The following is a 13881-nucleotide window of genomic DNA, read 5'->3' on the forward strand; positions in this document are numbered from 1 at the left end:
ATATATATTTAACATGTCATGAACTTACTGTTATTCAAAATTTGCTTAATAAGATGTCCTAAGGCAAGAATGGGTTTTGGTTTTATGCCAAACTACTGTAGGTTTTAGGTTTAATACAGCAGATATAGGCTACCTATATCATAATATTGGTAGTCTGAGTTTTTTAATGACCCAAATCAAGTAAAACGTCTCTTACTCAAGTACTTTTAGCATGCAAAAGTCAAATTTAGCTATATAAAATAGTTTCCTACAACAAAATTTTGTCTTGTGAAAATGACCAGTGGTGGTGAGAAAAAAAGTTTATGTCGAGTTATATATATATATATATATATATATATATATATATATATATATATATATATATATATATACACGCTACACTATGTATTTAAATACTGGTCAATAAGGTGGTACTTGATAAAAAAAAAGTTTGAGAATGACTGGTCTAATGATTATTATTGTAAATGACGTGTACCATCTCTGTCATACAATAAATGTTAAAAAAGAGTGAAGTGCAGTATGATGTTTACCAGAAGATGGAGACATAAACCACATGGCGAAAACTTCATCCACACACTTCCTTTCTTTAGATGGCGAAAGGAATGGTTTATCTTCGCAGGTGGTGTAAATCATGTTAAAATCATACGTACACAGTTAAAACACCAAAGTAATATCTTCTTTAAAGTATAATGCTTCCAGACGTGATTATTCTACTTAATTAGCTATGTATTCCTACAGCTGTGACTAAGTTGCCACATATTTATGATACAAACAACCACGCAAGTGTGGCGTTTTAGCGGAAACTGACGTTACCATGGCAATTTTGTAAAGGTATTCAGCAGGCGAATTCACCTACCTGCACGCCAGGTTGAAGACTTTTCAGAAACCTCCCTAAACAAACATTTTCAATATACAAATTGTCTGCATTTTACCATACTAGAAGCTCCGCGTGAACAATGCCAAGTGCTGTTGTTGGTGAGAGAGCGGGCGGAGGGTGATTGGCTGTGGGATCTCTCCATTTTGGAAACAGCTGTTTAAAGCCCTGTCCCTCTTTCTCATTGTGTTAAACTGACTGTCAGAGGAGCGTTGGATTTGACTGGGAATCTCGGAACAGATCAATTGAAATCTATCAAATCGGTGCGGGAATGCGGGAAGAGCGCTTGGAAATGAAGGGGAATCCCGACAAAGAGTGAATGGCGTTGTAACAAGTGGAAGAAAGTGAAGAGGATCAAGGTTAGTGCTCGATACTGTTGATGATGGGCGATTATTGTAGTCGACAACAGGCGAATGTTCAAACATTTTAAAACACCATTACTGCGTCAAAGGTTAGTTTTTGTTGACGTTACGCGAAAATGTAGGTAAACACCGTGGTTAACTTGAGATTTGTTACGCTTCTTTGACTTTCAAAGATTTGGGAGTAACGTTAACGTTAGGCTAATGATGTACTGTACGTCAATGAGCTAATTTAGCTTGTGTTATTCGTGTTTAAATGGAATTTAATAGTTTGATTTCAGTTCAGATATATAGTTGGGTTAGTAAAATGGCCAGGGTTGTTTTTCTTTACTCGGCTGTTGTTTACTTGTAGCATTTCTCAAGTGTTTTGCTTTTATAGGCGAAACACCGCTTTTGCCAATTTAAATCTTAAAGAAACAGTTCAGACTAAATTGAAAATTTCTTCACTTCGTTGCAGTGATGTACCATTTATGAGGAATGCGGTGTAAGGGAGAATTTAAAGGTGTAGTTTTGTTTTACTAAGTAGTAATTTTCTATTTACTCTTCCTCTACATGTTTTGAAGAAAGCTGAAAACCTGTAACCATTGACTTCTGGTATATGTTGTTTTTTCCTTCAAAGGAAGTCAGTGGTTACATGTTTCTTTAAAATAATCAGGGTTCAACATAAATAAAGATTTGGAACCAATTGAACTATCTCTTTAGGTACTGACAACTTAATGTACCTCTTTTTAAAAGAGTTCATGGTGACTGGAACTGTCATTCTGCCTTACAACATGAAAATTAGCGAATGATGGTAAAATGTTTCTTTTCGCTGTCCAATCATGCAAACTAGCCTTTTGTCAAGAGTCTTGACATTTTTATAGTCTTTTATTTGCAGAAGGAGGGAGTGTGAGAGGTGTGTTTGGCATGTTCAGACACACTAAGAGATATAAATACTTCATGAAATTAAAATTGATACGCTTACTCTGTTAGAACACATGCTATTTTTGCTCATGTTAGTTTGCTGCAAATGAGAAATAGCTTGGAGGAGTATTAAATTAAAATCCCACCCTCTATTCAACATTGGAATACATTTATATTTTGTAGTTAAGCAAAAAAAAAAAAAAAAAAAATCCAAAACAGTCTCAAAAACGAGGACAAATAACCAACAAAAGAGGAACAATAGAGAAAGTTCAGTTTAAGAAGAAAAAAACTGCTGTCATTTTATTTTTCCTCATTTTTTGTAAGCCCCAGAAGTAATTTCTTTTGAATTCGTTTTTTAGTGTGTATTTCTTTAGTCTCTGCATTGAAAGTGCATGCAAAATGTTTAGGTGGATATCAGGTGAGCATTTGTGATCACTTATGCTTATGCATTTGGCAAACGCTTTTATTCAAAGCAGCTTGTATCACAATTAGGGATGTGGCGAGACATTTTGAGGGCCTGGGGCTCAAGTGTGTCAAGTACAATGGGCACTTTTGTACAAAAAATTATTTTATTTTTTTATTAAAGTGAAAGTGAAAGTTGTGAAATGTGGTCAAGTATGGTGACCCACACTTGGAATTTGTGGTCTGCATTTTTTTCTAATTAAATATATTAGGATAGTTCACCCAAGAATTCACCATATATTCATTATGAAGTTGTTTTTCTTCTGTTGAACAATAAAATAAATGATTTTGAAAATAAATGTTAGACAACCATAGCCATTGACTTCCACAGTAATAATTTTTCTTACCATAAGAAGTCAGTGGCTACTATTCTACATACCACTTTTCTAAATATTTTTGATCTACAAAAGAAAAGATGCTGAAAAGGGTTTGGAACAGATGAATACTGAGTAAACGATGCCAGAATTAATTTTTTTGAAAGAACTTTAACCCAACCCTGACATACCCTTTTTAAAAGTCCCTCTCCATGATTTCATTTTTTAACAGATGTCTACAAAATAATCAGTTCACACAACTTGTGTGGTCTTCTTTAGAGTTTACAAATTGTATCACAAAAACAGGCTAAGATACAATGTGCTGGTTTTTTATGCTACTAATTTCAAGTGACAGGAAATATTCAGAATAAATGACCGCATTAAAGAGAGGCATATATTTTCACTACTCAGCTGTCATTTCTCCATTACGCTTTTATTCTCATGATGTATTGCTCTGGTTATCCTTAAGCTAACTTATTATGTGGCTGTTCATGAGTCATGGATTCTAGCAAGAGTGTGAGACATACTGACAAAATTAGCTTTTGGTCTTTTGGATAATTAGCTGTAAAATTGAGCCACAGGTAGCTTAGTCTTTTGTTAATCACTACCAACCTCAACGATATATGAATAATGGATGAATTAAATTCGGGGATTCTGCTAAATATAGTGTGTTACTGTAACAGGGTCAGGTCATCTAGAAGTGCTATGAATGTAAACTTTACTCTACTGTACTCCCCTTAGTGACAAATGCTACAGAACGCTAGCTACCTTGTTAAAGTGCCTGCCTCCGTGGAGTAATTGGAACAGGTAGAAAGGAAGCAGAGCCCTCCCGTGAGATGCGAAGGGGAACTTGACAGTCTCAATATTTCCTGACCTGATATTGTTTTTTTATTTGTTTGACAGGAAAAGCTTTCCCCAAACAAGCCGCCAAACCCCAAGAGCCTGGTTGTACACATTTCACACACTTCTGCAAGAGCCTGATAGTACACATCTTGCTTTCTCTTGGACTTGTTTTGAGACTTGATGTTACTATTTGAGCTGCAGGAAGCGTGTATATGTAGTTGATCCAAGTTTATAAAATCTCTTTTGCACATACAATCATGTCTCTTCTGAAGACTTGCGCTAAATTCATTCATTCATTTTCCTTTAGCTTAGTCCCTTTATTCATCAGGGGTCGCCACAGCAGAATGAACCACCAACTTATCTAGCCTATATTTTACACAGCAGATGCCCTTCCAGCTGCAACCCAGTACTGGGAAACACCCATATACACTCATTCACACACAAACTCATACACTATGGCCATTTTGGTTTATGCAATTCACCTATACCATATGTCTTTGGACTGTGAGGGAAACCAGAGTACTTGCTTTCAATTTCATATGGATTTCTTTCACACTTATTACTGTCTGAAAGCATTCAAATTGTGGTTGTCAGGGAAATCAGTGGATGGAGCTGATAAAATGATTTGAAATGATGAAAGAACCTTATAAGAATAGTTCACCCAAAATTTAAATTGTCCCATAATTTATTCACCTGTAAAGGGAGAGTTTAATCCTCCCCATAAAAAAAAAAAAAATCTCCACTTACTCATACTCAAGTGGTTCTCGAAATCAAGATATTCCAAAGAATGCTGGAAAAAAGCAGCCACTGATCTCCATAATTCGAAAAGAAGAAAGACACACCCACTTGATAAAAATACCATAGTAGTTTATAGTGAAGATCATAGTGTTTTTGAATCATACTATAGTAAAGTGTATTGTATAATAGTATTTACAACTCTTTAATAAATGCTACTGCAGTATAAACCACCATGAACTGATGAACTCTAATAAGTACTGTAGTATCCTTAAAGTATTTGCTAAAGTAAACTGTGGTTTATTGTATTGTAATATAGTCGTAAAAAACTTAGTACAGTATTGGGTAATTTATTTATATTACTGTTGTTGTATTACCAGAGCAACTATAGAATTATTGCAACAGATACATTTATAGTGTTACATTTATAGTCCAAAACATTATAGTATTTACCATAAAAATATACACTAGATATTGGATACTGACCCTGAGCACTGCCACATTTGTACAGTGCTCTCAGGACAAAAATCATTCAACCACACTAGTTAAGAATAAAGGCTGGACTTTTGCGCTGCATTCAGGTGTTGTAACGAGCAAACAAATACAACAAAGTATAAAGGCATAATATTCGTAGATAAGATTTTGTTTTCTACATTTGAGTATGTTTTTTGTCTGTTTTTTTTAACTTTTGTGCTAAACAAGTCACGTTATTCATGGTAATACAGTCACTTACTGCACTGACCATCAGGTAAAGTACCAGCAACTCGCACTAAATGCTATGCTTGTGCTAGTATTATATTATTTTAGTATTATATTATTTTATAATATGCCATATTATTTTATTTATTGTAAAGTTAATTGTTGGTAATTATTAGAACAAGTTTATCTTATCCACAATTTATTTGTTTTATAACATGTTTATTTTTTTTAAACCACTCAGGGGGTTAGTGTTTAGCTGTTTTTATATTTTTACAATTTTGTGACAAGATATTTCCTTCCTTATCTGAATTGACAGTTAAGTCATATTTTTTATTAACAACCCAAAAGAAACTATAAAAATGTTTATTTATTGTTTTTACGTATTAATTTTTTATATTCTATGAAAATGCTTTAAAAATTACCCAAATTATTATAGAATTATAGATTATTTAATTTTTGAGCAGTTCAAAACTCCCGATTCTGAATTTCTAAATATCGCAATGTAAATTTTTTTGAATATCGTGCAGCCCCACCGTACTGTACCTCTCAATGGAAAAGGGCCACAATAGACAACAATAGCGTTGGTGACATCTAATGTAAATATCTATGAGAAGTATTATGGAAAAATATATTTTTTTGTATTATTTTTGTCTTTTTTTTTTCATTAAGCACTTATATATTGAATTGCTTAAGGTGATATACAGTTGAAGTCAGAATTATTAGCCCCCCTGACTTATTAGCGCCCCTGTTTATTTTTTTCCCCAATTTCTGTTTAATGGAGGGAAGATTGTTTCAGCACATTTCTAAGCATAATAGTTTTAGAAACCTATTTCTAATAACTGATTTATTTCTTTGTCATGATGACAGTAAATAATATTTTACTTGATATTTTTCAAGACACTTCTATACAGCTTAAAGTGACATTTAAAGGCTTAACTAGATTAATAAGGTGAACTAGGCAGGTTAGGGTAATTGGGCAAGTTATTGTATAACGATGGTTTGTTCTGTAGACTATCGGAAAAAAAATTAGCTTAAAGGGGCTAATAATTTTGTCCTAAAATAGTTTTTTAAAAAGTTAAAAACTGCTTTTATTCTAGCCAAAATAAAACAAAAGACTTTCTTCAGAAGAAAAAATATTATCAGACATACTGTGAAAATTTCCTTGCTCTGTTAAACATCATTTGGGAAATATTAAAAAAAGGGAAAAAAAAATCAAAAGGGGGCTAATAATTCTGACTTCAACTGTATATTAACCAAACTTCTTCTCAAGTGTGATATGTTCTGCATACCAATGAAGCATTTTTGCACAAGTAGATGAAGCTGATCGAAATGCAAAGGCCTGATTGTCTAAAATTAACTTGAGCTCTGCAGCGAAACTTCCTGTGAGCACAGGATTTGCCGTTGAGAAGTCTTGTGCTTTTGGTGTTGTGCAGAGTATTAGTAGAAAAAGAGGATGTATGTATGGGTGCGGCCAATGGTGGACTGGAGAATGATTGACAAGTGATGAATTCCACTAAACTTCACCAGTTAATATCAGCTATGTATAAAAGCGCAAATCAGGAAATGAAATTTGTTGCGTACCTCCTATATGTAAATCTTGCATTGCATTGAGGATACCAAAATTCTGTAAATCGAATTATTCATTTGTAACTAAAAAAATTACTAAGATGTTTGACATTGAAGAAAAACCTTTCCTGACTTTTTTTTTTGAATGTGCATGGAATTGAATAGGTATTAAACAGTATAAAAAAAAAATATTTTTAATGTGAATTTCTTGAGGAATTTTTTCTTTTTTTTTGGATGAATTATTCTTTAAAAAAAGATCTTCATTTGTGTTTTGCACTACAGAATTTACACTATATGTTTCAAGAGTTTAGCTGTATTGTAGAGCTGCACGATTCTGGCTAAAATGAGAATCGCAATGTTTTTTTGCTTAAAATTGAGATCATGATTTTTCTCACGATTCTGTAGATGTAAAATAAAGCTTAATATGAGATTATTGTCTTTTCTTAAGCAGATTGTTAAACAACAATGTTAATATTATGTGTAGGTCTACTTGTTTCTATAAATAATTATATTCTACTTATAATAATTCTGATGGTGAATTATGTTTGAGATATAGGCCTATATTGCAATCTGTTAGTAGACCATTTAATTCACTGGTAAAATCTACATGATATAGGCTAGAGTAGTTATACTGACACTGTAAACATTTATTTTCATGCTCAGCTTTGTGTTCGCAATGAAAGAAAAACAAATCAAATGCTTGTCACAGTCATAACTCTAAAATGCGATATGATTATTTAAATGTTGTGCACGCTTTCGGTTTCATTTTCACTGCTAGGTGCTGTTCATACTTCGTGCGGGGTTCTCAAACGATCACTCTGTGCCAAAAACTAAATATTATTTACAACTTTATTATCAGTTACTCGCAACATATGCAGGTTCTGTTCACTGAAGTAGACATGAGCGCGTCTATCATTAAGTAGGGCTCGCGCCCGCACAGTCAGCAGCTCATGTCACGTATGATTTCTCGGCCGCGAATACAGCATTATATGAAGACAAAAATTACATTTTTAGGTGAATTATACCTTATAAATACAGTATGTGACTCTTTTAACATCATTTGGAGATGTCCATGTCGCTGAGCAACGTGTGTGAAACAATGAAAAGACTCATGCAGCCACCTTTGTATGTCTCCTGAACTTGAAAATATGATTGACACAATCATAGAAATGCTGGATTAAGATCGTCTAGGGGGTCGAATCGAGATCGCAATCTTTTTTCGATTAATTGTACAGCTCTACTGTATTGTAACAATAAAAAGAGCAGCCTTACTGCTATCCGCAGTTCAATCATATTTAGACATTTTTATTGTTATCAAGTGCCCTGATGGCAGACTCGAGAAAATGTGCTAAATACATTACATGAATCGAATGTAATCACATTTACTGTATGCTTGTGTGTTGATGACCAGTTTATTCAGATCTGTGTATTTAATATCGAAGATGGTCTGATACTGGTTCTTTCACTTGAAAGGAGTCAGTTGTCAGCTACATCCATGGGAACAACATTGTGGACTTGATTCACTGAGGCGTTTTGATGAGCTGCACATCAACAATGAACAATCCGAAGCGGAGCGATCTTCAACAATCAGTTCATTGTCGTCAGCCTTTTTAATTTTTCATAGTCATGTGAGCTGTGTAAATGTATCCGGACTATTCGTCTGAAGCTAATTTTGCTGAGTGAATGTTAATATTTGATGCTACAATGGACATTAGGCTATATTAAATAGATTGATTGGCGTTCTAATGAACTTATGTGACAGTTGACCATAAACTTAATCTCTCTCATTATTTGACTCTCATTCAAAACCCGTAAAATTGGTTCATCTTCAGATCAAATGAAATCATGAAAGATTTTTATCCCTCCATTGAAAAGCTGTTTACCCTGAACTCTTGTGCTTTCAGACTTTTGTAAAGAGATCAGCAACTTAGAGCAATTAGTGTTCTAAAAAGACACAATCACTTAATATGATAAGCGTAAACGTATTTGATATTTGCTTTTATTCACATGTAAACTATGACTGGGTGATTACCCAACATGAAATCGCTGGAATCTTGTCAGCCAATGTGTGATTAGTAGTAAATCTTCTCTGAAGACCAGAGGGTGCTATCCCTTCAAAATTCCAAACACTTACAAAGAAGAAACCCAGAAAATCCCCATAGGGTTGCATTATAAACTGAATATTTAACTGGTTTTGATGATTCAGCATGACAAATAATCACATGACTGAAAACATCTTGTGCTTTTACTACACAAAGCCATAGTTCAGAGAGTAGTGACGCAAACAGGTGCCATTATCCCAGAACGTTTATCTGGATGTTGTTGTCTGATTCGATTTTGAATGCGATTTAACAGATTGTCATTGAAGTTAGGTCTGTGTGAAGTAAATATTTCTCCATCTAAAAGCATGTAATGGAGGTTTACTTGAACCAACTTTTTCAATCTTTGCAACGTGTTTGTTTTTTCTCAATAATACCTAGCTTCTCTTTGTTTTTACTGACATTTGCCTTCCAAATTACACTCCTGTTCGTCATTCATCTAGATTTTTTGCCTGATCATATCGACATCGACATGAAACAATAACAAATATGAAGTGCTGGATCGTAAAACATGAACACTCCTTTCCCTTCAAACAGTAGCAGAGTGCGGGTGTGTGTGGGATTGATCACGACTAAAGATGAGTAAACATCTGTAGGGGATCAACCTACGTTTTAATATCGATCAGGGATTAATTAGCTCATTTCAATGAATCGGATCCTGAAGATTCGAATCATTGATTTGACTTAAATGAGTCAGATTGAATCAGATCAAAAGATTCACACTTTATCTACCATTTGTCCCGCAAATAGAAGACATCGTATCTTACCAATCTTGTTTATATTATTTACGTGGCCAACGATAATAACATAACACAGTATTGGGTTAACTTTTAGCAAGGTAACAAGATCTACAGCTCGAGGCAATGACTTAGAAGCACATAAACAAGAACACAGTTCTTACAAAATGAGTACAAAGATTTATTGAGCTACACTACGATAAATGAAACTAACTACGTAATAAGCAAACAACAAACAAACGCACACACACATTCACACATACACACAGAGGCAGTTCAGAGGATGCAATATGAGTTGACAACGTCCCAAATTAATTCTAATACTTCTTGCAAGATCTTAGAATAACACCTGAGAAACCACAAAGCAGAGATATGGCTTATCTTTAACTGCTTAAGATCAATCTGCACAAGATCAGCAAGAGACAACATTAGTTTGTGTTACTTGCGCCCTTTTTGCTGAAGTCGAATCTCCCTCGCCGGCTGGCCTTGGGGAAACACGGTGCTCCTGATTGGGTGGTTTCTCACTTCGATGACGTCTTTGGGATTCACACGCTCGTGAATGGCTGTTGTCCTGGGTTACCGAGGTGACAGACTGCTGAGAGTCGGTTTGCGGAAGTTCGTGCAGCTTCGGGAGTCCCGAAACTTAAGAGGTTTGCGTGGAAGTTCGTAGTAACCCAATCGCGTGGCGGCACGGTGTCCGGGCAGGCGAAAGGGGGCAGAGAGCAAAAGCATGCGCAAGCTAGCTGATGCAAAAAGCAAAGTTTCTTTGTTGCAGGGTGTTTTTAAGTGACCTGGTCTGGTTCGTCCCCATGGCACTGTCTGCCAATGAGCAGTTGCCATGAAGGGCAGGGCCACGCCCCGTACTGACGTAGGAAAGGTCATTAATTAACAGACTGCATGTAGATTTCACGTGGTAGAACTCTTGCAAGATTGAAACTATCTTACATCAAACGTTACAAGTTGAATACTGTTTGTACTACTAGTTTTTCATTTACACCAACGTATTGCAAATGTCACTAGCTTTCGTTCAATACCAGACATCATACATTTCAGACACATACAGATTATTTTACTCTGTTATAAGGGTTAAAACAACACATTGGTTAACCTAGTTGATTGGAATAAACAGCATATGAGGAACATTATGGCATATTATTCAAAGATACATCTGCCTTAGTTCTAACATTAAGAGATTAGCTTTTATTCATATGCATTAATGTTTCTAGAGATCTCTTTGTCTCTACGAAATTGTGCTTCTAGCAGGATGTGCCCAAGGCGAGCACATGACCAGGAGTCAATTAAAAGTCTCGTGAAATGGTTTCCGCTGAAGATCCTGTAAGGGCCATTGTTTTTAATTTAACTGATTTAATTAATCATTGGCTAGTTAGCCGAAGGGTACCAGAACATCTGCATAGAGGTACTGGTCAGAGGAGCCCGAAATCAATTGGCACTCTGTTATCCTGATGGTATAAGCCCTCAAGCTAGTTCAATGAATGAGACCATTAGAGATGCCCAAGATTTCAGATTCAACTTGTGTTGACCACTGAAAAATGCCGATGAGTTCCTACACATCAATGAGTGAATGTTCTGGTGATCAATGCAATAATCTACCATGCAACGGGGATTTGTCAGCTGTTTGTTGAAGGAAGGATCAGAAAAGACTATTGATGTATGGGACTTTGTCAGAGCTTGACAAGAACTTTATCAGTACACAGTTCATGGACCTGTGTCTTCCTCCATTTCACAAGTGTAAGTAAGTGCGATTTAAAATGGAGCCTCCTCGTTTTCTCTAGCTTGCTTGTGTTTTGTTGCTTATTATCGCCTCATGCGGCTTGTACGATATCTGGTTAACTCTTTACAAAGCATCTAAGCGTCTAAAGAAGGGGTCACCAATCTCGGTTCTGGAGGGCCGGTGTCCCTGCAGGGTTTAGCTCCAACTTGCCTCAACACACCTGCCTGGGTGTTTCAAGTATACCTATTAAGACCTTGATTAGCTTGTTCAGGTGTGTTTGATTAGGGTTGGAGTGAAAATCTGCAGGACACCGGCCCTCCAGAAACAAGTTTGGTGACCACTGGTCTAAAGCGATAGTGTGCAGTTTTTTTTTTTCAGATTGCCTTTTGTTGTTGCTATGGCTACTATAGCTGTTCCTACACACGTGCTGTGGTCAAGTTTGGATGTAGTTCAGCTTTTCCCACTGTGTGGATAAATGCTGTATGTGTGTCATTGTTTTTACTTCTGGTTGAGAATAGAGCAATATGCTGTTTAACTGCATTGTTTTAATGCACTCTTGCATTGGGCTCACACATATACTCTGCTCTCTGGCTACTTCAACAATGTTGTTAAGGCATGGTGGACGATTCTCTCTGTCTCACGCTGAACGCAGTCGTCCAATCGCAACAAACTGGGTCATCAGACCAATTAGCGCAAATTAGCATTGCGCAATGGAGGGGTTTGGGTACAAATGATTCGCTGAACAAATCATATGGGAGTCGTTCGGATAATCAAATAAAACTAAATGCATATTATAAGAATGAAAGTGTTTTTTGACCTTGCATGCATATCAGCCTGTTGTTGGAGACCCCCAAAACCAAAATATGACCTTTTTCATGCATAATAGGGGCTCTTGAACATTTTACCACAGCTGACAAAGATTTTTGTCCACAGAGTTTCAATGAGGGACAGAAATCTCTCAGTTTAGTATTACAATATCTGCATTTTTGTTTTAAATATACATTTTCTTAAACAAAAATGGCAACACCAAGAATGTTGTTAAACAGCAGATTGATTGGTGCTGTATTGAACTTAATGTGACTTCAACTGTCAGTTCTTATCGAACAAACAAGAAATCATAAGTGTCCTCCTCTCTAATGAGCTCTGCTGTCCTACTTACTATCTATGGCCCAACAGCTTCTCCAGCAACTTCTGTTTTGGGCCTCTGAGTCGAAATCTGTTATTCCAGCCAGTCATCATCGCTTGGCTTTCTCAGCAAGAGGGTGTTGATGAAATGGAAGGTAGTGCTACTCAAAGTTGTGATGTGACTATCATTCATCATTGTGATGTAGCAGAAGCATTATCATCCGCTGGCGGCACTCGATTCGGTAAGTGCTCTCTGGCTCTTTGCTTAAAGTGAAAAGTTCATTTGCATGACACGTCCAGGTCGGGTTATGGTAAGAATCTTTCCATCACTATTTGGGTGATTTATCATGACACCGCATCCGTCAAGAGCTTTTGTGGATGTTTTTGCTTCTATTTTTTATTTATTTCTTTTTTTGTAATGAAGGTCTGATGAATAGGCTATTTAGCGGTCTGACTTTTTGATTATTCATGAATTTAAAATGAATAAATTAGTCTGTTCCAAGCAGAGGCTGTTTGTGGGGTCTGCACTGAAGCCGAATTAAACTCTTGAACTGTAAGCTTGACAACATCGTATTTGTTTTCCCAAAATAATTTGGTGTGCACAAGTGATTTGATACAATTGCAATGTCTTGAGGGCTTAATCAACAAGGCTGTTGATATAATAACATTATTGCTGGGAAGCAATTCTCCGCTCAGTTATAGCAGGCTAGGAGGGCTCTTCAGATTATTATTGCTATTACTCCACATAAAATTTACAGCTTTATTGTTTCAATGCAGTGAAATACATACTGCTTAATATATCTTCCTGGAATTTACACAGCTGCTGCTGAGTGAATAAGGGTTTGACACTTCATATGAAACATGATTCACTTGAGGTCTTGCAGCGTTGTTTTGTTTGTTTTTATTTACATGCCATTACACTAAGCTTTTATTATTATTATTTTTTATTTAGTTAGTATTTTTTGTTCTTATTTATTTAAGGCCATTTTGGGGAATGTAAACAACAACAATGGTCTTAATGTATTTCCTTTTTTACATTTTTGATTTCCTTAGCTTCAGAGAATCCAAAAATGTCCACATATTGATAAATATAGCTAGGATAGCTGTTTTAAAGTGAATATATGATTGAATTGCCTCTTGTTACAGTAATGAAATAGTGTGATAACAAGCAGGAAATGTTCATGGGCCAATGATATTATCACATTGAAATGCTGTATGTGTCAAATATTCCTGTTATTTTTGACTTAATTTTATTGTTCTTTAAAATGTGTCAGCTTCTTCTTCTTTTTCTTAATATTGTTGTTGTTACTAATATTATTAGTAGTAATAGTATTAGTAGTAAAGTTTCACAAACCAATTTCAAGAGGAGCACATGATATAATTGATCGCGGCTGGTCTCTCATCTGTAATCATTAGTAAGCCAATTGGATCAT

General features: G+C 35.6%; 1 protein-coding gene and 1 long non-coding RNA gene across 3 annotated transcripts in view; one reads left to right on the plus strand and one right to left on the minus strand.

Moving 5' to 3' along the window:
* The first annotated feature begins 681 nt into the window (after positions 1-681).
* Positions 682-13881, plus strand: part of pkig (protein kinase (cAMP-dependent, catalytic) inhibitor gamma) — a 54599-nt gene continuing 41399 nt past the window's right edge. The window contains exons 1-2 of one of the 2 annotated variants that reach the window (XM_087305641.1): positions 788-975; positions 1080-1233. The gene's annotated coding sequence lies outside the window, so the exon portion shown is untranslated. 2 annotated transcript variants of the gene reach the window in all.
* LOC147838222 (uncharacterized) lies at positions 7121-13477 on the minus strand. Its single transcript, XR_015523662.1, has 3 exons — positions 12105-13477; positions 11162-11955; positions 7121-9444 (listed from the first exon to the last, which is right to left on the minus strand). It is a non-coding gene; the product is annotated as an uncharacterized LOC147838222 (long non-coding RNA).

The sequence above is a fragment of the Danio rerio genome, chromosome 23, assembly GCF_052040795.2.
Source record: "Danio rerio strain M-AB ecotype USA chromosome 23, GRCz13ab, whole genome shotgun sequence".
Lineage (NCBI taxonomy): Eukaryota > Metazoa > Chordata > Actinopteri > Cypriniformes > Danionidae > Danio > Danio rerio.